Source organism: Macaca fascicularis, chromosome 19 (genome assembly GCF_037993035.2).
Source record: "Macaca fascicularis isolate 582-1 chromosome 19, T2T-MFA8v1.1".
Lineage (NCBI taxonomy): Eukaryota > Metazoa > Chordata > Mammalia > Primates > Cercopithecidae > Macaca > Macaca fascicularis.
The window spans coordinates 6,068,952-6,091,700 of NC_088393.1; the positions used below are offsets into that span (position 1 = coordinate 6,068,952).

Below are 22,749 nucleotides of genomic sequence, written 5' to 3' on the forward strand. Positions count from 1 at the left end.
CCAGCCCGGTCAGGCCCGTGCTAGGCTGGGGGGACCCTCGCGTACCCCCGTCGCGGAGCACGGAGGGGGAGCGAGGAGAGGGACAAAGCCTGGCGCGGCCCGGGCCTCGGGATGGAAGGGGGTCCCGGGCGCACTCACCCCGCGGCTCGGCGATCGGGCCCGGGCCCTGCGAGGCCTCCACAGGGCCCGCCGCAGCCGGTCCCCGCGTCCCTCGGTCCGCCCGGAGCGGAGCGCGGCGCGCAGCGAAGACTCGGGAGAGGCCTCGGCCTGGGGAGCTCGGCCTGGGGGCGGGGCAAGGGGCGGGGCTGCAGGGGGCGGGGCTGCAGGGGGCGGGGTTGCAGGGGACGGCCGGGGAGAGGGATTGGGGGGGCAGGGATGGGCCCCGGCCGGAAGTGGGGCGGGGGGACCAGAGGGGAGCCCCATCTGGAGGCGCAGAGAGCCTCCGCGGGGGTCCGTGCAGCATTGAGAGAAGGGGCACCCCAGGGAGGGCATGACCCAAGACCCCTCCCTCCCGAAGCCTGGTCCCACTGGGAGCCTCTACCCTGCTCCCAGCTTCCACAGCTCTGATCGTGGCCATGGCAACGGATGAGGAGGCTGGTGCCGGACGGGGCGGCGGAGGGCTCCCCAAACACACCCAAATACAGGAGGTCGGAGAAGGGGCAGAGTTCCCCTCCCAGTCTGGGTGGGACCTGAGGCCCAGCAGTTGGGGGGGAGGCGTCCCCTCTTTCCCCTCCTAGACCAGAGGGTGGGGGAGGGGCTCAGGCGCAGAGGCTTCCCTCCCGCTGGGGGTCCAGGGGAATGAATGGGGGAACACCGTGGCAGAGGCCCCCACCCTCGCCACAAGCCTGAGGAGGGGGCGGAGAGCGCGGGGCCAGATTGGAAACAGATGGGGCCGCCGTGCCAGGCCCGCGACACTGGAGCAGAGGGAGAGGAGGAGGGAGAGGGAGGGGCAGACCTGTCCGGGCGCCCAATCCGAGCCCGCGCTGCGCCCAGGGTGCGGGTTTGAAAACTCCACTGGAGAGGCCCGGAATGCAGAAGGCCAGCGGGACCTAAGGGTCTCGAGCACGGGGCAGGGGCCGGGATGGAGACCCAAGGGCTCCCGCGTCTGCTCCCATCCCTGGTGAAAACGCCTCTCTTCCCAGCATCCGCGCTGAGGACGAAGCCCAAACGCCAACGCCAACGGGATGTCCTGAGCTCTCAGCTATCATCAGCTGTGCTTCCTCAGGCCACTGGCCACGGCTCTAGGAGGCAGGCCCATCATCACCCCCATTCTGCAAAGAACGGAGCCAAGAAGGAGAGGAAGGGCTGCCCACAGCCAGGAAGAGCAGGGATCGGAACCAGGGTTTGGGTCCAGAGGCGGAGCTCTCACCACAGTGCTGCTGGAGGCCTGGGGCCCCGGAACTGAGGGTACATCACGAATAATTTCAAGTCCCTTGGGTTAATCTAGGGACAGGGCCATCCTGGAGACAGACGGCCCCACTCTCTAGAAGCCATTACTCAGTGGGGCAAAGGATGTGGGCTTTGATGGGAGACACACGGGCGGCTGTGAGAGCCCAGCAGAGACCACTCTGCTCCCGTCCATGCCCTCCCACTGCTACCCCAGTGGGTGGCTCCCACCTCCCTCAAACATCGAATAAATGCCTCCCTCACTGGGGGATCCCACACTGCCCCTTTCCCTTACCACGCATCATCCCCCCTCTGCAAAATGGAGCATGGAATCCCCCCACCCCACCTCCAGCACTAGGTGGCCTAGTCCACAAAGCACCATGCACACAGTAGGTGGTCTGTGAGTGTCTGCACACAGGCTCCCTGCCTCCCCTACAGTAGGAAATAAACACAGGATGCCTTGACGCTTCCCATCCCACGCAGCGCCACCCTCAGCGAGGTACACAGTAGGTGCTTCATGGAGGCGGCGGCCTGGTGCCCCAGTACCACTAGAGGCACATAGGAGGTGCCCTGTGTCAACGAAGGCATAGGAGCAACCAGCATGACCTCCCCAACTCGGCTGGGCACACAGTGGGCCCTCAGGAGCAGAGTAGGCACCTTGTTTGCATCTGCGGCAAGGTAGGGGGCTCATACAGACTCGAGCTTGAATCCAGGGATGCCCCGTGTGTCAAGAAAGGACCCGTACCTCTCAGGCTGACGGTTTCCCCAACTGTCACATAAGTCAAGCACCGAACAGGCGTTCAATGAATCCACACTGTCAGGAGGCTTGGGGCTGTATGACCTGCGGCAGACGGACCTGGCTCCTGCCAGCCCCTTCCCAGCCAGTCCTGCCCTCTCTGGGCCTCTTGCCCATGTCTCTGTGGAGACAGACTCTTGCTCCTATTCCACAGTGGTGACCGCAGTTGGCAGGGGACATAGCTGCCCCCGAGGGGCTGGGGAAGTTGGGCCAGGTGCCCTCCCCCTTGGCTGGGTGGCCCCATGAGCACAAAGCCCTAAGTGCGCCTAGTCCCGGGTCTGCCTCTCCCAGCAGACTGTGACCTCGGTGGACAGAGCAGGGTTTGTCTCGGTCACCCAGTGTCCCCAGCACCTAGCACAGGTCCACGGTACAAAGGAGGTTCTCAGCAAACATTTGCACAATCAGGCCCAGCCTCACCCAGGAGAGCCCCTCCAACCTTATTCTCCTCCAAAAGCCACACCGTGTGCCCTTGTCATAAAGCAGGCATCTTCGCCCACCCTTTTTTCAAGACAGGGTCTCACTCTGTTGCTCAGGCTGGAGTGCGGTGGCACCATCATGGTTCACTGTAGCCTCAACCTCCTGGGCTCAAGTGATCCTCCCACCTCAGCCTCCTGAGTAGCTTGGACTACGGGCACGTGCCACCATGTCTGACTAATTTTTGGATTTTTTTTGTAGACATGGGACCTCCCCAAGTTGCCCAGACTGGTCTCGAACTCCTAAGACACTCAAGTGTTCCTCCTGCCTCAGCCTACCAAAGGGCTGGGATTACAGACATGAGCCTGTAATAAGGTTAAGCCCAGCCTACCCTTTTCTAAACAAACATTTCCAAGCACGTATGCCAGGCACAATTCTAGACGCACAGTGACCAAGACTGACAAAGATGCCTGCCCTCAGGGTGCGGACGCTCTGTTGAGGGTAACACATGAGAAACAACAGAAATAAAATCCACTGTGGGTCAGATGGTGGTAAGGGCTCTGAAGATGATTGGGTTGAGGGTTGTAGGATGAGGCGGGAGGATCGCCTGAAGCCAGGAGTTTGAGACCAGCCTGGGCAATACAGCCCATCATCTCTACAAAAACTTAAAAAAATTAGCTGGGGCCAGGCAAGGTGGCTCAAGCCTGTAATCCCAGCACTTTGGGAGGCTGAGATGGGCGGATCATGAGGTCAGGAGATCGAGACCATCCTGGCTAACACGGTGAAACCCCATCTCTACTAAAAAATACAAAAAAAACCTAGCCAGATGAGGTGGCAGGCGCCTGTAGTCCCAGCTGCTCAGGAGGCTGAGGCAGGAGAATGGCGTGAACCCAGGAGACAGAGCTTGCAGTGAGCAGAGATCCGGCCACTGCACTCCAGCCTGGGCAACAGAGTGAGACTCCGTCTCAAAAAAAAAAAAAAAATAGCTGGGCCTGGTGGTGCATGCCCGTAGTCCCAGCTACTTGGGAGGCTGAGGCGGGAGCATCGCTTGAGGCCAGGAAGTTGAGGCTGCAGTGAGCCATGATGGTGCCACTGCACTCCAGCCTGGGTGACAGAGCAAGACTCTGTCTCTAAAAACATGTAAAATAAAATAAATACAGGATAGGAGAGGGGGAGGTGACACACGAATAAAGACCAGAAGGAGGTGGGAGAAAATGAAAGAGGATTCCAGACAGAGAGCTCAGCCCATGCAAAGGCCCTGGGGCAGCACCATACCTGGTGTGTTGGAAGAATGGCAAAGAGGCCCGTGTGGCTGGAGCAGAGTGAGGAGGGGGAGACAAACAGGAAGGGAGGGAAGGGAGGGAATGGAACAGGATGCGCAGGGCCTCAGAGGCCTCCGGGAGGAATTGGGCTTTGACCCTGAGGAAGGTGGGAGCCATGGAAGGCTGTGGGTAGAGGAAGGATGGGCCCTGACTTAGGTACTCACAGACATCCTCAGTTGCTGTGGGGAGGGCAGACTGTGGGGGATGACTAGGCTGGGGTCAAGGTAGGCAATGATGGGGCTGGGGTGGGTAGAGGATGGGAGAGAAGGGCACATTCTAGGCAGACCCAATGGAATTTTCTAAATGACTCGTTCGGGGATGTACAGAAAAGAGGGGACTCAAGGATGACTTCCGGGTTTTTCGCCTGAGCACCCTAAAGGTTAAGGGTGGCCACCTCCAGGAAGCCCTCTCTGATTGCCCCGCCTACCCTGTGCCCTTGAGGGCTGACCCCTGCAGCCCCTCCAAAAACATTCCATTGATATGTCCTCTGTATACACCCAGGAGGCGGCTGCCCTTGGGGAGGAACACGGGGCTGGATCACGTCAGCTCCCACAGCTGGGACGTTGGGGGGTAATTTTTTTCAAAATAACTTTTCTTCTAATTATAAAATAGGCGCGTGCAGCAGAAAATTAGGTAAAATCAGCATAAAGAAGAAAATAAAAGTTACCCACAATCCATCCCTCGCCTAGAGAGAAACTGTTTCATGAGGCCATTCTCATTCATTCTTTCCCTGTACATGTATTGAGCACCTACTGTGTGCTGTGCTGAGGACACAGTGGTGAGCACGATGGAACCAGTGCTCCTGCCCTTGTGGGGGGGACACAGATAAGTTGGGGGGATGGACACCCACAGAGAAAAACAAACACTGTCAATAATGCAAGGCCTGGCAGTGCTAAGAGATGCCAATAACAAATAAACCACACTGCAAGGCTCCAAAAACTGGGGGATCCCTGAGGGAACCTCTTAGAATTGGTGACAATTGCATTTAGACCTGGAGGAAGAGAGCAAATCAGACATACAAACACCTATGGGAACAGAGTTCCAGGCAGGAGGAACAGCAAATACAATGGCCCTGAGGCTAACCATTTCCTTCCAGTCTTTTTTTTTTTTTTTTTTTTTTTTTTTTTGAGACAGAGTCCTATTCTGTCGCCCAGGCTGGAGTGCAGTGGCACGATCTCAGCTCACTGCAACCTCTGCCTCCCAGGTTCACGCAATTCTCCTGCCTCAGCCTCCTGAGTAGCTGGGATTACAGGTGCACACCACCATGCCCAGCTAATTTTTCGTGTATTTTTAGTAGAGACAGGGTTTCACTATATTGGCCAGACTGGTCTCGAACTCCTGACCTCATGATCTGCCAGCCTCGGCCTCCCAAAGTGTTGGGATTACAGCCGTGAGCCACCATGCCCGGCCTCCTTCTAGTCTTTCTTCTATGCATACAAATGGATGCTTTTCTTTCGTTCAATGGGGATCACCATCAGGAGACTACGTTCCAATGTCCAGCTCACAGAATTTAATCAATTCCCACTTATCCCATTATGTCCCTTATAAACAACACTGTGAGGGACATCCTTAGACACAGCTGTGTCCCTTCATCTCCTGAAGAAACTTCCAAAGCAGGGGTAACTTTGTTCTCAAGCCTTTTAAACCTTTCCTGATGGGGGCCCCTTAGATAAAACCATACCCTTGGCACACCGGGGCAGGACCCCCTCCCCCAGCCTGTCTGTCCCACCTCCTTCATATTTGGCACCAAAAGCCCCCGACATTTCATTTAGGTACAAACTCTGTACTCTTGGCTGCGAGAGCCAGAGAGAAACTGGTCGGGCAGCTTTCTTTTGGTTTCCCTGCCCTGGTCTTGCCCATGCCCAAGGCTCCCGCCTCCTACCTAGCACAGCATTTGTGACCCGGGGCACGGGCGGGTGCAACCAGCCAGAAGCCTGCCTCACCCACGTTCACATCACAGCCCTGGCGCCGGGTCTACCCGCCAGCCACACCGCAGCGGGCATGATGCCCACCACAGGCACACCCCAGCTCCATGTCTGCCTTTTTTACCTGTCCGCCCCCACAGGCCAGGCTACCTTCCCCTTCCTGGAAAATCTGAGACACCTTCAGGCGTGGCTGGATCCAGCAAAGCCATTCCTCCCATGTCTTCCCCAACTCTGCTGACGGCAGCTCCATCCTTCCAGGGGCTCAGGCTAGAACCTGAAAGCTGGCCCTCAATGCTCTTCCTCCCTCACCCCATATGCTATTTGTTTGGAAATACTCTCACGTTTCCCTCCTAAATTTCTACTCACTTTGTCCATCTTTCTCCATATTCCCTTCCCAACCCATCCAGCTGGATTATTGCCTGCTTGGACCAGCACAGTCACCTCTGCCCTGGTCGCCAGCCTCCCACCCTCGCCCTTCACAGTCTGTCCTCCCCACAGCACCCACTACATGGTGCCGGTGAGCACCTGAGTCAGGTCCCGTCCCTTCTCTGCCCACAGCCCTCCATGGCTCCCACCTCCCTCAGGGGCAAAGCCCAAGTCTTCCTGGTGGCCCACAAGGGCCTATACAACCTGCCCATCCCCTCCCTGCCTTCTATTCCTCCCTTTCTCCCCCTCACTCACTCTGCTCCAGCTACATGTGCCTCCTCGCTGTTCCTCCAGCACCCCAAGTGCGGTCCTCCCCAGGGCCTTTGCACGGGCTATGCCTCTGCCTGGAACACTGTTCCTCTACATTTTCATGTCACTTTCCTTCTCACCCTTCCATTCTCCCTCAAGGATCACCTCCTCAGAAGCGCCCTGGCTGACCACCTCGCTCAAGCAGCACCCATCACCCTTTATCTTACCATCACCTGAAATTCTCTCTCTTTACTCACTGGGTCTGAGTTATCAAATACAAGAATCACTAGCGACTGGGTGCGGTGGCTCATGCCTGTAATCCCAGCGCTTTGGGAGGCCAAAGTGGGTGAATTGCTTGATGCCAGGAGTTTGAGACCAGCCTGGGCAACATGGCAAAACCCCATCTCTACTAAAAACACAAAAATTAGCTGGGTGTGGTGGTGCACACCGGTAGTCTTAGCCACCTGGAAGGCTGAGGCACAAGAATTGCTAGAACCCAGGAGGTGGACATTGCAGTGAGCTGAGACCATGCCACAGCACTACAGCCTGGGCAACAGAGTGAGACTCTGTTAAGAAAAAAACAGAAAAGAAAAATGAAGTAAACTTTAAAATTCTGCTTCTCAAGTCACACCAGCCACATTTCCAGTGTGGCTCATGGCCAGAGTACTGAAACCCACATAGCAGACTTCTATCACTGCAGAGAGTTCTGCGGCCAGTTCTGCCAGGGAGAATGGGGTCAGGCCAGTCTTGGTCATCACCAGGGTCGAGTACACAGTATGTGCTCAATAAATGCTTTCTAAATGAAGAAGTGAGCTGGGTGTGGTGGCTTACGCCTGTAATCCCAACACTTTGGGAGGCCGAAGTGGACAGATGACTTGAGCCCAGGTGTTTGAGATCAGCCTGGGCAACATAGGGAGGAGACTCCATCTCAACAAAAAATACCAAAATTAGCTGGGCATAGTGGTGCATGCCTGCAATCCCAGCTACTTGAGAGGCTGAGGTAGGAGGATTGCTTGAGCCCAGGAGGCAGAGGTTGCAGTGAGCTGAGATTGTACCATTGCACTCCAGCCTGGATGACAGAGTGAGACTCCATCTCAAAAAAAAAGGTGGCAAAATATATATAACAAAAAAATTACCATAAAAATATACAGAGATGAAAGAGTGAAGACATGAATGGCTCAGAGGCCTTGCAGAGGCCGGAGGTGCTGACCAATGGCACGGAGATCAGCAGGTACCGTCTGCAGCCACAGTCCCCCACCCACTCTCACTCCCCGAGCAGCCACGTTAGGATATCCAAACTCCACATTTCCAACATGGGGACACGGAAAACCAGAAAGCAAAAGCCACACTGCTGGGCTTTGAACCTGGATCTCCCTGGCTGGCCAGCAAAGCATCCTCTGGGAGCTCCTGCTCTAGCCCCAAGGGTAGAAACTTGGAAAAGGCTTCCAGGCCATAGCCGGAGTCAGTTTCGCAGTGCCAACGTGCTGACTCAGCCGAAAGTGGAGGACGGGGGAGGGACAGAATGGCTGGTCTCCCCGCCAGGTCCCATTGCCAGCCTGGGCCCCTGCCAGGCCCACCGTCTCCCACCTTGAGCCAGCGTTGAGTGCATTAAAGTTGTTGCTGCCTTTTTTTTTTTCTTTTTTTTTAGACAGAGTCCGCTCTGGCGTGATCTCAGCTCACTGCAACCTCTGGCTCCCGGGTTCAATTGATTCTCCTGCCTCAGCCTCCCGATTAGCTGGGATTATAGGTGCCCACCACCATGCTCAACTATTTTTTGTATTTTTAGTAGAGATAGGGTTTCACCATATTGGTCAGGCTGGTCTTGAACTCCTGACCTCAGGTGATCTGCCTGTTTGAGCCTCCCAAAGTGCCAGGATTACATGTGTGAGCCACCATGCCTGGCCGCAAGTGCATTTAATGGATCTGGCCACATCCTCTCTGCAAGATGCCTGCGGGTCTCTTGTTCAAGTGCATCCTCCTGCTCTGCACCCACCAGTCCCCAGGGAGGGTGATCATGGTCTCCCCCAAATCCTCCCCTCCTTGCTCATGACTCTGCCATGTCCCAATACCCCCCACTGATTGATTGATGGATGGATGAATGGAGTCTCACTCTGTTGCTCAGGCTGGAGTGTAGTGGGGCAATCTCGGCTCACTGCAACCTCTGCTTCCTAGGTTCAAGCGGTTCTCCCACTTCAGCCTCCTGAGTAGCTGGAATTACAGGTACACACCACCACACCGACTAATTATTGTATTTTTAGTAGAGATGGGGTTTCACCATGTTGGACAGGCTGGTCTTGAACTCCTGACCTCAAGTGATCTGCCTTGACTTGGTCCCCCGAAATGCTAGGATTAGAGGTGTGAGCCACCACACTCGGCCCCCCATTTAATCATTCATGTAGGTTGGGCATGGCCAGCCTTGGGAGGCCAAGGTGGGAGGATTGCTTGAGCCAGAACTTTAAGATCAATCTAGGCAACAAAGTGAGACCCCCGTCTCTAAAAAAAAATTAAAAATTAGCTGGGCATGGCGGTATGTGTCTGTACTGCCAACTACTTGGGAGGCTGAGGCAGGAGGATTGCTTGTGACCAGGAGTTTGAGGCTGCAGGTGAACTAAGATCCTGCCACTAAATACCAGCTTGGGCGACAGAGCGAGTCCCTGTTTAGAAACAATTTTCATGCCATTGCCTCCCGCCTTTTCCTTAAACCAATTTACTTTAGAAACTAATTTGACAGTATTGTGTATCTCTAAGGAAGACCCAGAAGATTCTGCCCTGCCTTGCAAGTCACCAGAAACATTGTTACAATGAAAATAGTACCCAGTTATCCCATAGCCATTGGATACTGTTGCGAACACCAGCAGCCGGATGGGATTTTGTTACAAAGAAATTGGCAGGTGTTAGTGTTTGAGCTCACCCTGAATCTTCCTGGGCTTTCCTCCCTAACGTTAGGAACTGAAAGGGAGTCACTGCGGGTGTGTGCAGCTCTAGGCTGCCGGATGCCTCCTCCAGAGGCCACCCCCAAACAGCCCCATCCTAGGGGTGCGTTCCTGACTTCAAAAACCACGGCTCACCGGAGGCAGGAAGCCCAGGTTCTCTTCCTGAGGGAGCTGTGTGGACCTGAATAAGTCCTTGCCACTCTCTAAGACTCAGTTTCCCCATCTAAGCACCAGGGAAAATGGGCTCTTGGGTGCCTGGGGCTGATTTTTGTGGGTTCAAAGTCTGTAAAGATCAAGGAAACCGAGGCGCAAACCAGGGAGGTCCCAAAGGCAGGGCTCGGTGTAGCTCCTAATTCCTCTGGGTCCCCTGCACAAGGATGGGATTTGGTTTTGGTGACAGTTGAAACTCCAGCACCCACTGTGTGCTAGGGCTGTCTTGAATGCTGGGGACACAGTAGAGAACAAGGCAGATAACCTCTCAGGGTTTCTGTTCCGGGGAGACAGCGACAGATGGGGACAGCCATGGAAAGACAGGGGCAGAGGACACAGCACGTGCAAAGGCCCCGAGGTGAGGATGAACACACGAAGTTCTGGATAAAGAGGGGGGCTGGTGTGGAGAGAGGGCCGAGTGAGTGAGCAGGGGTGGGATTTGAGGAGTAACAGGAGTGCAGGTTGCAGTGGCTCACGCCTGTAATCCCAGCACTTTGGAAGACCAAGGCAGGTGGATCACTTGAGGTCAGTAGTTTGAGACCAGCCTGGTCAACATGGTGAAACCCCGTCTCTACTAAAAATACAAAAAATTAGTTGGGTGTGGTGGTGTGTGCCTGTAATCCCAGCTACTCAGGAGGCTACTGGGGAGTCTGAGGCAGGAGAATGGCGTAAACCCGGGAGGCGGAGCTTGCAGTGAGCTGAGATCCGGCCACTGCACTCCAGCCTGGGTGACAGAGGGAGACTCTGTCTCAAAAAAGAAAAACTGTCACACCTCGTAATGATTCGTCTCTCAGCACCCCTCCAGCATTTATAAGGCACCTACTGTATACCAGGCTCTGGGCTGGGTACTAAGGACACAAGACGACTGTGGGAGGCAGACAGGGGGCCCTGGAAGTTAAAGGTCAGGTCTTGGCCAGGCGTGGTGGCTCACGCCTGTAATCCCAGCACTTTGGGAGGCTGAGGCGGGTGGATCACGAGGTCAGGAGATCGAGACCATCCTGGCTAACATGGTGAAACCCCGTCTCTACTAAAAATACAAAAAATTAGCTGGGCGTGGTGGCGGGCACCTGTAGTCCCCGCTACTCGGGAGGCTGAGGCAGGAGAACAGCGTGAGTCTGGGAGGTGGAGCTTGCAGTGAGCTGAGGTGTCACCACTGCACTCCAGCCTGTGCGACACAGCAAGACTCCGTCTCAAAACAAAAACAAAAACAAAAATAGCTGGGCGTGGTGGTGTGTGCCTGTAGTCCCAGCTACTTGGCAGGCTGAGGCAGGAGAATCGCTTGAACCCAGGAGGCGGAGATTGCAGTGAGCCGAGACTGCACCAAGATTGCAGTGAGCCGAGACTGCGCCATTGCCTTCCAGCCTGCGCAACAGAGCAAGACTCCGTCTCGGAAACAAACAACAACAAAAAAGGTCAGGGCCATGGGCTGAGCGCGGTGGCTCACTCCTGTAATCCCAGCACTTTGAGTGGGAGGTCGAGGCAGGTGGATCACTTGAGGTCAGGAGTTCAAGACCAGCCTGGCCAACATGGTGAAACTCCATCTCTACTAAAAATACAAAAAAAATTAGCCAGACACGGTGGCAGGTGCCTGTATCCCAGCTACTTGGGAAGCTGAGGCAGGAGGATTGCTTGAATCTGGGAGGTAGAGGTTGCAGTGAGCCGAGATCACATTATTGTACTCTAGCCTGAGTGAAAAGAAAGAAACTCTGTCTCAAAAAAAACAAAATAAAAATACAAAAATTAGCCAGGTGTGGTGGTGCATGCCTGTAGTCCCAGCTACTCAGGAGGCTAAGGCAAGAGAATCACTTGAACCCGGGAGGTGGGGTTGCAGTGAGCCGAGATCGCACCACGGCACTCCAGTCTGGGTGACAGGGAGACTCTGTCTCTATAAACAAAAAACAAAAAGAGATCAGGGCTGTAATGGGGGATGTCACAAGGCTTTAAGGAAGAGGTGAGGTCTAAGATGAGAAGGATGGCAGAAATCGCGCTGCGCTGGGACAGGGGTGTTGGGGAGCAGGAAGGGTGTCCCAGGTATAAGGAACAGCATAAGCCAAGGTCTGGAGGCAAGAGAGGTGCAGAAGAGGAAACCTCATTAGCCCTGAACAAAACAGAAAAGGAGAGGGTGGGGACCCTGGGCCAGGTCCTATCCCACATGAGAGGCAACTGAGGGACATGGGGGGCTGCTGGGGGGTGGGTGGCAGAACTTCCCACGGCCCCCCAGAGCTCAGGTGAGGGCATGGCCTCTCTAGGTGGCTCCCCAAGCTCTCAGGTACCAGGTAGGATAAGGTGGTCTCCCTGAACAGGTATTAGGATCTAGACCCAACCCCATCTCCCCAAGACATAAAAACCCCTATCAAGCACTTAGCAGGGGCCAAGCACTCAGAACTGAGCTGGGCATACAGAAGGTGCTCAGTGAGCACACCAGCTATTATTCCGGGCTTTTCCCACCATCTAGGCACACTAAATCTCCTCAAAACTGCTATTATTTGCCGAGCATGGTGGCTCATGCCTGTGATTCCAGCATTTTGGGAGGCTGAGGAAGGAGAACCACTTGAGGCCAGGAGTTGAAGACCAACCTGGGCAACACAGCGAGACCCTATCTCTACAAAAAAAACACAAAAATTAGCCAGGCAGGGTGGGGCATGCCTGTGGTTGTAGCTACTCTGGAGGCTGAAGCAGGAGGATGACCTGAGCCTTGGAAGTCGAGGCTGCAGTGAGCTATGACAGCGCCACTGCACTCCAGCCTGGGTGACAGAGAGTGAGACCCTGTCTCAAAAAAAAAAAAAAAAAAAAAAAAAAAAATCCTTGTGCCTAGAAGCTGGACACGGTGGCTCATGCCTCTAATCCTGGCACTTTGGGAGGCTGAAGTGGTCGGACAGCTTGAGCCCAGGAGTTTGAAGCTGCAATGAGCAATGATCCTGCCACTGCACTCCAGCCTGGGTGAAAAAGTGAGATCCCACCTCTAATAAATAAATAAATAAATAAATAAATATATTTTTTTTAAAGGCAAATTCCTCATGCCTGGAACAGAGAGAACCAGCAACACAGTAGGCACAAATACTTGAGGAAAGGAGGAAGGGACAGTCCCTCTGATGCTCTCCTAGAAGCAACCTCTGCCATTCGCATCTATCTTTATGTCTTTTCCTCAGGTAGTTATTGACCAAAGGTAACTCTAGCATACGAGGTCTTTTTTTTTTTTTTTTTTCTTTTTTTGAGATGGAGTCTCACTCTGTCACTCAGGCTGGAGTACAGCGGCGTGTTCTTGGCTCACTACAGCCTCCACCTCCCGGGTTCCACCAGTTCTCCTGCCTCAGCCTCCCGAGTAGCTGGGATTACAGGTGTGCACCACCACGCCCGGCTGATTTTTGTATTTTTAGTAGAGACGGGGTTTCACCATGTTGGTCAGGCTGGTTTCGCACTCCTGACCTCAAATGATCCGCCCACCTCGGCCTCCCGAAGTGCTGGGATTACAGGCATGAGCTACCACGCCTGGCCCAGGGTGATTTTTTTTTTTTTTTGGTATGTGAAAATGATATCATTCTGTTTCATGGCGGTTCCTCACACGACTTGTAACTACTGAGCACACAGCCCAGGCCTCTTCTTGCCTGTGGTATGATCTTCCATGACAAGGCTGTGTCATATATCACCCAATTCCCTGTGGACACTTTGGTCGCCTCCATTTTTTCCCAACCTCACCCAATGCCACGGTGAATCTCCAGACCCATATCTCCCAGGTCCCCTTGGGGAAGGATTTTTGTCTCGCACTGGTGTCCAGAAAAGGGCAGCTGGGGTGGAAGGTCGGGTTACAGCTTGTTCTAAACAAGCAGGTTCCCCTCCTACACAGTCGGAAATGAGTAGGTCCTAACAGTCCCCAAGGAGACCATTGGCTATTATCTTCCGAAGTTAAGCTTATACATTCTCTTTAGGCCTGATAACACCACCTCTAGAAATCTACCTGGCAGATACTTTCCTGTGAAAAGACATGTGGAAAAAGTCCTCACAGCAAAAGATCTGAAGCAACCGAAACATCTATCAATAGGAGACTGGCTAAGTAAATAACAATACAAGGGCCGGGCGCGGTGGCTCAAGCCTGTAATCCCAGCACTTCGGGAGGCTGAGGCGGGAAGATCATCTGAGGTCAAGAGTTCGAGACCAGCCTGGTCAACACGGCGAAACTCTGTCTCTACTAAAAATACAAAAAAGCCGGGCGCGGTGGCTCAAGCCTGTAATCCCAGCACTTTGGGAGGCCGAGACGGGTGGATCACAACGTCAGGAGATCAAGACCATCCTGCCTAACACGGTGAAACCCCGTCTCTACTAAAAAATACAAAAAACTAGCCGGGCGAGGTGGTGGGCGCCTGTAGTCCCAGCTACTCGGGAAGCTGAGGCAGGAGAATGGCTTGAACCCGGGAGGCAGAGCTTGCAGTGAGCTGAGATCCGGCCACTGCACTCCAGCCTGGGCGACAGAGCAAGACTCCGTCTCAAAAAAAAAAAAAAAATACAAAAAAATTAGCCAGGTGCGGTGGCCGGCACCTGTAATCCCAGCTACTCGGGATGCTGAGGCAGGAGAATTGCTTGAACCCAGGAGGCGGAGGCTATAGTGAGCTGAGATCATGCCATTGCACTGTAGCCTGGGCAATAAAAGCGAAATTCCATCTCAAAAATATACATAAATAAATGAATGAATAAATAAAAATAACAGTACAAGGGGTCAATAAATGATCAGAGATTAGTATCTTTTAGTGTTATGAGATCAGTATCACAGCTGTGAAAAGGAATGAGAATACCAGATGTGCAATTACAAAATTACTTTTGAGATACTACATTTTTAAGTCGGGGGGAAAAAAAACCAAGGTACAGAACAGCATGTAAAAGATGCTGCCATTTGGTTAAACAAAGGAATATAAATCCAGCCGCCTACTAAATGTTCACAGAAGATTTCTAGATAAACTGCGCTCTTCAAAACGGTAGCCACAAGCCGTATGTGGCTGTTTAAATTTACATGGAATAAAATGGAATAAAATTTAAAATTCAGTTCCTCGGTTGCACTGGACACATTTCAAACACTCAATAGCCACATTCAGCTCAGGGCGACTATACCATGGTGCGTAGACGGAGCCCATTTTTATCATCGCCACATTGGGGGCCAAATCCGGCCCACCGTTTGTTTTTATAAATAAAGCTTTATTGGCACATAGCCACGCCCACCAGTTTATGTATTTATCTATGGCTGCTTTCACGCTCCAATGGCGGAGTCGAGTAGTAGACAGAGATTGTCCAGCCGGCAAAGCTGGAAAGATTTACAAGGTGGCCCTTTATGGAAAAACTACTGACCCCTGTTCTGGGAAGAGACTGCTACTGGGGAAGGAGACAGGGGAGGGGGTCCGGGAGCGGCAGGTAGAGACTCTCCACCATGCATTTTTCTCTGCATTCTCGATTGTATCCCATGTGTATGCATTATCTGGCCAGAACAATACATTAAAAATAAAAGACATGGTGTCACAGAGATGCCGATTTCATCTCTTGCCAGCCGTGCCTGGAGGGCCTGGTTCCCCTCGACACTGCCACCCTGGATAACACCACACTTCAAACAGTTTTGCTACATGGATGGGCGAGAAATGATATCTTGTTTTAATTTGCATCTCCTGGGCAGGAGATGGGAACTCTTTAACTACGGATAAATGCCCGTCTAATCATCCATCGTCCCCCCAGACTCCTTAAGGGCAAGGATTCTATCTGCATAAGTCACTATAGTGTCCCCAGCCCCAGCATGGGGCCAAGCAAACAGCTGAAGCCCAGGACATCCACATGGAAGAGAGGGAATCAGGCCCAGGGCAGCAGCCACAGTGCAAGGCCTGGGCTAGTTGTGGCTGGTGGTGAGCATCGAGTGCCAAGCCAAGCTTCACCGACGCAGTCTCAGGGACAGACTCCATGGGGCAGAGGTGGCTGCCAGCCCCTCGGGGAACCTGCAGACTCAGGTTCAGCAGTGGAGGAAGGGAGCAGGGTGGGCAGGGACCTGGCAGCCTTGGGGGGTAGGGGAACCGTGGGCTCCAGGCGGGGGGAGAGATTATATATTCATCAGAATCTTAAACAAAAGCCCCGCAGCCGCCTGTCAGCCGGGCTATGGCTTTTATGGTAATCAGCAATGAATTACCCACAATGCCTGGCCAAGCGCAAGTGGTTTTTGGCCCGGATCCTAAACTAATTTTTGTATGTTCGTGTGTATATAATTTTGCTTGCTCCCTCCCGTTCCTCTCCCTTCATTAGCAGGAGCACGGGTGGGGTACGGGGTTGGGGGGAGGCAAAAGGAACCCTGGGTATAAAAGTGGAGGATGCTCACCAAGACCCCCTGGCCCTCCAGCCTGCCTGGCACTAGGCCCTGGGCTCAGAGTGTGCTGAGGTGGGAGGTGAGTGCCAAGTGGGAACTAAGGGGAGCCTGGAAACCACCAAAAACTGGAGCTGGCAGCTCCGGGGGTGGAGAGAAAAGAAGGGAGGGGGGTTTGGCTGGCTCTGGTGGTGAGCAGAGTGTGCAGGCCCCTTAGTGGGGTTGAGCCTGTGCCACATGCTGTGTGACCTTGGGCAAGTGCCTTAACCTCTCTGGGCTTGAGCCCCCTGATCTGCAAATTAGACCTTCCCCTCCTGTCCTAACCTCTAGCCCCATCCAACCCCAAGTGAGTAGCCCACAGCCCCTCCCAGGGCCCTGTCTACGCAGGCCACTCTCTAAGTGCTCGACGCATATTAACTCATTTTGTTGTGTCAGTTATTTTTCTCAGATGGGGAAACTGTGGCTGAGGATACGCTGTACCTTGCCCAGGGCCACTGGCTTGCTTGCAGCACCTGAAACCCCCCCGCCATGGGCTAAGTCAGGAGTTGCCAACTCCATGTCTCCAGGGAGAGCCAGCCCACCGCCTCCGGGGAACCTCAGCAGGTGTCCTGCTAATGGGGGCGTTTCCATGCCTGCCTCTCTCACCATCTTCGCCACCTCAGCTCATCTTCTCCGTCTTTACGACGTTCAGGACAGAGGCCTGGGAGTCGTTCTTGACTCATCTCAACCCTACCCTGCAGCCAACCACTTGGGAGAATCCAGCCAACCCTTCTGCAAAATCCTTCTAGAATACAACCCCTCCTCCGCCCTCGCCTGGTCCAGCCCCATCCTCCCTGGCCTGGATCTGTGCTGTCCCCTCTGCCCTGGTCCCCCAGTATCTGCACTCATTGCCCCCAGTCTGTCCTTTCTGCAACAGCCAGGGGTCACCTGTGAGCACCTGGGTCAGGGCTGGTTCCTCCTCTGCCCATAGCCCTCCATGGCTCCTACCTCCCTCAGAGTAAACGCCCAAGCCCTCCTGGTGCCCCACAAGGTCCTGCACAACCTGCTCTGTCCTCTCCCTGCCCTCCACTCCTCCCCTTCTTCCCCCTGCTCCAGCCACACGGGCCTCTTTGCTGTTCCTCCAACACGCCAGGTGCGGTCCTGCCTCACGGCCTTTGCACGGGCTGTGCCCTCTGCCTGGAACACCCTCCCGTCAGATATCAGCAAACATCATTCTCTTTTTCCTGCAGGTCTTACTGAAATGTCACCTCTAATGGGAGGCCGGTCTTGATACTGTAGCTAAAAGAGCCCCTCCTTGCCACCAACCAATTCCTCTGGCTTTTTTCTTTTCTTTTTTTGAGATGGAGTCTTTATCACCCAGGCTGGAGTACAGTGGCGTGATCTTGGCTCACTACAACTTCCGCCTCCTGGGAACCTCGGCAGGTTCAAGCGATTCTCCTGCCTCAGCCTACCGAGTAGCTGGGATTACAGGCGCCCACCACCGCCCTACCCAGCTAATTTTTGTATTTTTAGTAGAGACAGGGTTTCACCATGTTGGCCAGGCTGGTCTCAAAACTCCTCACCTCAAGTGATCCACCCGCCTTGGTCTCCCAAAGTGCTGGGATTACAGGCATGAGCCACTGCGCGTGGCCAACTTTATTTTTCTTAAAGGCATGGCATACAGTAGATCCTTAACACATACTTAATCTATTTGCTTTATGGCTTTTGTTTTTGTTTTTGTTTTTTGAGGCAGAGTCTCCACTCTGTCACCCAGGCTGGAGTGCAGTGATGCAATCTCAGCTCACTGCAGCCTTGAACTCCTGGGCTCAAGTGATCCTCCCACCTCAGCCTCCTGACTAGCTGGGACTATAGGCTTGTACCACCACACCCAGCTAATTTTTGTATTTTTATTTATTATTATTATTATTATTTTGAGACCAAGTCTTGCTCTGTTGCCAGGCTGGAGTGCAGTGGCACGATCTCACTGCAACCTCTGCCTCCCGGGTTCAAGAGATTCCCCTGCCTCAGCCTCCTGAGTAGCTGGGACTACAGGCGCACACCACCATGCCAGGCTAATTTTTTGTATTTTAGTAGAGATGGGGTTTCACCGTGTTGGCCAGGATGGTCTTGATCTCCTGACCTCCTGATCTGCCTGCCTCAGCCTCCCAAAGTGCTGGGATTACAGGTGTGAGCCACCGCGCCCGGCCTTTTGTATTTTTAGTAGAGATGACATTTCGCCATGTTGGCCAGGCTGGTCTTGAACTCCTGACTTCAGGTGATCCGCCCGTCTTGGCCTCCCAAAATGCTGGGATTATAGGCTGAGCCACTGCGCCCGGCCCCTATTTGTTTATTGTCCTTCTGATGCATTCCACAAGAGAAGGGTTTTTCCCTCTGTCTTCTCCATCACTCTGTTCCCAACACCTGACCCTGCAAGGATCAGGGCCTGGTATACAGGAGGTGCTCAATAAGTATCCAGTGATGGAGCTCTAGGCCCCTAGCAGGGTCCTGGGCCCAGAAAGGACACAATGGTTGTTTTCTGAACACACAGAAGCTTTCCTTAGGGTCTGAAGGAAAATTTTAGACCTTTCACCATGTTGGCCAGGCTGGTCTCGAACCCCTGACCTCAGATGATCCGCCTGACTCAGCCTCCCAAAGTGCTGGGATGACAGGCATGAGCCACCGCGCCCAGTCCTGGCCTGGGGTTTAGTGACAACACTCGCTGATAGCCTCCGCCCGATCCCTGGTATATACGGTGGACGCCTAATAAATGCCCCGGAGATGCTCAAGGGCAAAGTGAGCAGAGATGGGGCGTGCCCAGGAGGAGATGGTGGGACTCAGAGAGCGGTCCATTGCACAGGAATAGGTTGGACAATGCTCACTGGGGAATCCATGCAGTCAGCACACACGCGAAGGAAATCGGGTGTTGAGGAGCGAGGAGGCTGGCTCGTCGGAGAACAATTCGCTGCCATTCTCATTTCCTCCTGTGACAGAGATGGGCAGGCCTGGCCGGGGCCCACGGCTGGCACTGAGCCAGAGTCGGCGGGGACCTCCCTACCTGTCTGTGTGATGTGTTTATCAAGAGAACAGGAAATGTCATGACCATCGGGGGCAGGCGGCAGGAGGGGCTGGGGTGGGCGCTTCTTAGATGAGTGGGGAGGGCCTGGCCCAAGGTCAAGGCAGCCCCTGGAGAGCCTTTTCTCCTTCCTGCCTCGGCGGAACCAACCCATCGTTCAATCCATGCTTACGGAGAAACCCTATGACGTGGTTCTAAGACCACAGGTTTGTTGGGCATACAGTAACTCACACCTGTAATCCCAGCATTTTGGGAGCCTGAGGCAGGTGGATTGCTTGAGCCCAGCAATTCAAGACCAGCCTGGGCAACACAGTGAGACTCTCTCTCTCTCTCCACAAAAAAATAAAAATAAATAAAATTTTTAAAAAACCATTAAAAAATTAGCCAGGCAGGCATGGTGGCGTGTGTGTGTAGTCCCAGCTACTCAGTGGGCTAAGGTGGAGGGATCGCTTGAGCCCAGGAGGTCGAGGCTGCAGTGATCACACAGCCACTGCATTCCAGCCTGGGCAACAGCGCAAGACCCTGTCTCAATCAATCAATCAAGACCACAGGTTCAGCGTTGAGTTCAGTGCCAGTCTCTGCTCCTTGAACACTGTGTGACCTTAAGCATGTCACTTCCCTTCCACAAACCTCGGTAAGATAGGGTCATGACCTCTGACCTGGGTCAACCTTCTGAGTCATGCTAAGCAGCATGAACTTTGGATTCAAAGCAACCCAGGGTCTGCATGGTGATTTGGCCTCCTCTTAGCTGTGCAGCCTCAGGTACAAATGGCTCAATCTCTCTGGATCTGCTTTTCTCGTTTGAGCCCCCGGATCCAGCTATGCCTGAAGGTGGTCCATTCTAACATCAGCCTTTTTGGTTCAAGAGCCGATCAACTCCCCGGCTTTTCACTAATGTCGGTTTGATGTGGGTTTCTCCACCTTTCTTATTTATTTAAAAACTTTTTCTTTTTTTTTGAAACAGCATTTCACTATGTTGCCCAGGCTGGTCTCAAACTCTGGGGCTCATGCGATCCTCCTGCCTTGGCCTCCAAAAGTGCCTGAGATTACAGGCATGAATCACCACACCCAGCTGTTTCTCCGCCTTTCAAGCCCACTGTGTGCCTGAGGACAGAGCCTTGTTAGTAGCTGGGGCAGGGAGCTGAAGATTCGAGCCATCACAGGTTATCCCTGCTCAACGGGCGATTAGTTCAGGGGCTTCAGATGAACCTCAAAACTCTGAGCCTTGGGTCATTCAGAATGCAGTTGCTGGAGAGCAACACCCACATGGCGTCATTCAGATTTGGGACTGAGGACAGGGCCCACCAACTGAGTATCTACCATGATGCATTTAGTGAGCACCTACTATATGCTAGGCCCAGTGCAGGCCACAAATGCTTCACAAAGACCTTGTGTGGGAAGCTTTTGCCCATGCTGTTCCATCTGCCTACAACACTCTTCCCTCCCCTCACTGTCCAGTTAACTCCTACTCTACCTTCACTTCTTAGATCAGCCGCCACTGCCACCTCCTCCAGGAAGCCTTCCCTGACTTCCCCTCCCATCATTCACGCCCAGAGCCTCCCATTCTCTATTCCCCTCCCCTATCAATCTCCAGCAATTCCCATATTTTATTGGAAAGGAAAAAATAAAAAACACTGTCACTTAAACTGGTCTGAATTTTCTTGTCATGAAGAATTCTTACTTGAAAGGGCTTTTTTTTTTTTTTTTTTTTTTTTTTGAGACAGAGTCTCACTCTATCACCCAGGCTGGAATGCAGTGGCATAATCATGGCTCACCACAGCCTTGACCTCCTGGCCTCAAGCAATTCTTTTGCCTCAGCCTCCTGAACAGCTGCGGCTACAGGTGTACACCATCATACTTGGCTAATTTTTAAAATTTTTTGCAGAGATGGGGTCTTGCTATGTTGCCCCGCCTGATCTGAAACTCCAGGCCCCAAGTGATCCTCCCACCTCAGCCTCCTGAGTAGCTGGGACAATAGGCATATCATCACAACTGGCTAATTTTTTGCACAGATGGGGTCTTGCTATGTTGTCCTGCCTGATCTGGAACTCCTGGCCCCAAGCAATCCTCCCATCTCAGCCTTCTGAGGAGCTCGGAACACCTGGCTAATTTTTTTTAACTTTTTGCAGAGATGGGGTCTTGCTATGTTGCCCTGCCTGATCTGGAACTCCTGGCCCCAAGCGATGCTCCCACCTCAGCCTCCTGAGTAGCTGGGACCACAGGGGTATGGCATCACACCTGGCTAATTTTTTTCAAATTTTTGCATAGATTGGGGTGGGAGGTCCTATCTTGTCCTGCCTGGTATGGAACTCCCGGCCTCAAGTGATCCTCCCACCTCAGCCTCCTCAGTAGCTGGGACTACAGGCACACGCCATCACACCTGGCTAATTTTTTAAATTTTGTGCAGAGACAGGGTCTTGAATACTACCGCACCTGATCTGGAACTCCCGACCCCAAGCAATCCTCCAGCCTCAGCCTCCCAAAGTGCTGGGATTACAGAGTAGCCACTGTGAGAAAGGGCTTTTTAAATACTCTTTTGGACACAGGTTTTGAGCACTTTTCTTTCCTGAACTACATACAAAAATGGAAAATGTAAGTAAAATAAATGGTTCATGTTTCCTGAAAAGTCCTGTGTCCCGAGTCCAGCTCTCCTGAATGCTTCTTGCCCCAGATTTGCTGATTGGGTTTTTTTCTTTTCTTTTCTTTTCTCTTTTGAGACAGTGTCTTGCTCTGTCGCCCAGGCTGGAGTACAGTGGTGTGATCTTGGCTCACTGCAACCACTCTGCCTCCCAGCTTCAAGCAATTCTCCTGCCTCAGCCCCCCAAGTAACCGGGACCACAGACTCACGTCACCATGCCCGGCTAATTTTTGTATTTTTAGTAGAGAAGAGGTTTCACCATGTTGGCCAGGCAGGTCTGGAATTCATGACCTCAAGTGATCCACCCGCCTTGGCCTCCCAAAGTGCTGGGATTACAGGCATGAGCCACCGCACCTGGCTGTGATTTGGGGTTCTGCACACATAGCACTCTTGCTTGCACTCCCACGCACCGAGGACCTGGCATCTCCCATGGGCGGCTGCCCCACTGCCCCGGGGTTTTCTTCCCAGCCATGCTGAGACATCTTTTCTGAGGGATCCACGAAGGATAGCGACTATGGCTGGAGCTCCTGCTCACCTTCCCACAGCCCAAACACCAGGGTCTGTCAACTCTCACTTTGAGGGCTGGAGTGGCCATGGCGGGACATTAGGAAGAACCACTCTACCCAAAACAATGCCTCATACAGGGCAGGCACTGAGAAAATATTACCTAGGTAGACAAAAAAACAGCTCAGCCTGGCTGGGCGCAGGGGCTCACGCCTATAATCCCAGCACTTTGGGAGGCAGAGGTGGGTGGATCACTTGAGGTCGAGTTCGAGACTAGCCTGGCCAACATGGAGAAACCCTGTCTCCAGCAAAAATACAAAAATTAGCCGGGCGTGGTGGCGGGTGCCTGTAATCCCAGCTACTCAGGAGGCTGAGGCAGGAGAATCACTTGAACCCGGGTGGTGGAGCTTGCAGTGAGTCGAGGTTGCACCACCGCACTCCAGCCTGGAAGACAGAGCAAGACTCCGTCTCAAAAGCAAAATCATAAAACACTGCCCAGGAAATGAGCAATCAGAGAGGTTGGGGAATGGCCACAAAATCACACAGCTAGGGAAGAGGTGAGAGCAGGA

The 22,749-nt window shown here is 53.4% G+C and overlaps 1 protein-coding gene across 16 annotated transcripts in view; it reads right to left on the reverse strand.

The window, feature by feature from the left end:
• The window catches only part of PTPRS (protein tyrosine phosphatase receptor type S), a 134,627-nt gene that overhangs the window by 88,276 nt on the left and 23,602 nt on the right, over window positions 1–22,749 (reverse strand). For 4 of the 16 annotated variants that reach the window (XM_074025446.1, XM_074025445.1, XM_074025442.1 and 1 more), the window contains exon 1: window positions 139–244. The exons of the other annotated variants lie outside the window; for them this stretch is intronic. The gene's annotated coding sequence lies outside the window, so the exon portion shown is untranslated. Of the gene's footprint in view, window positions 1–138; window positions 245–22,749 lie in introns of those variants that run through there. 16 annotated transcript variants of the gene reach the window in all.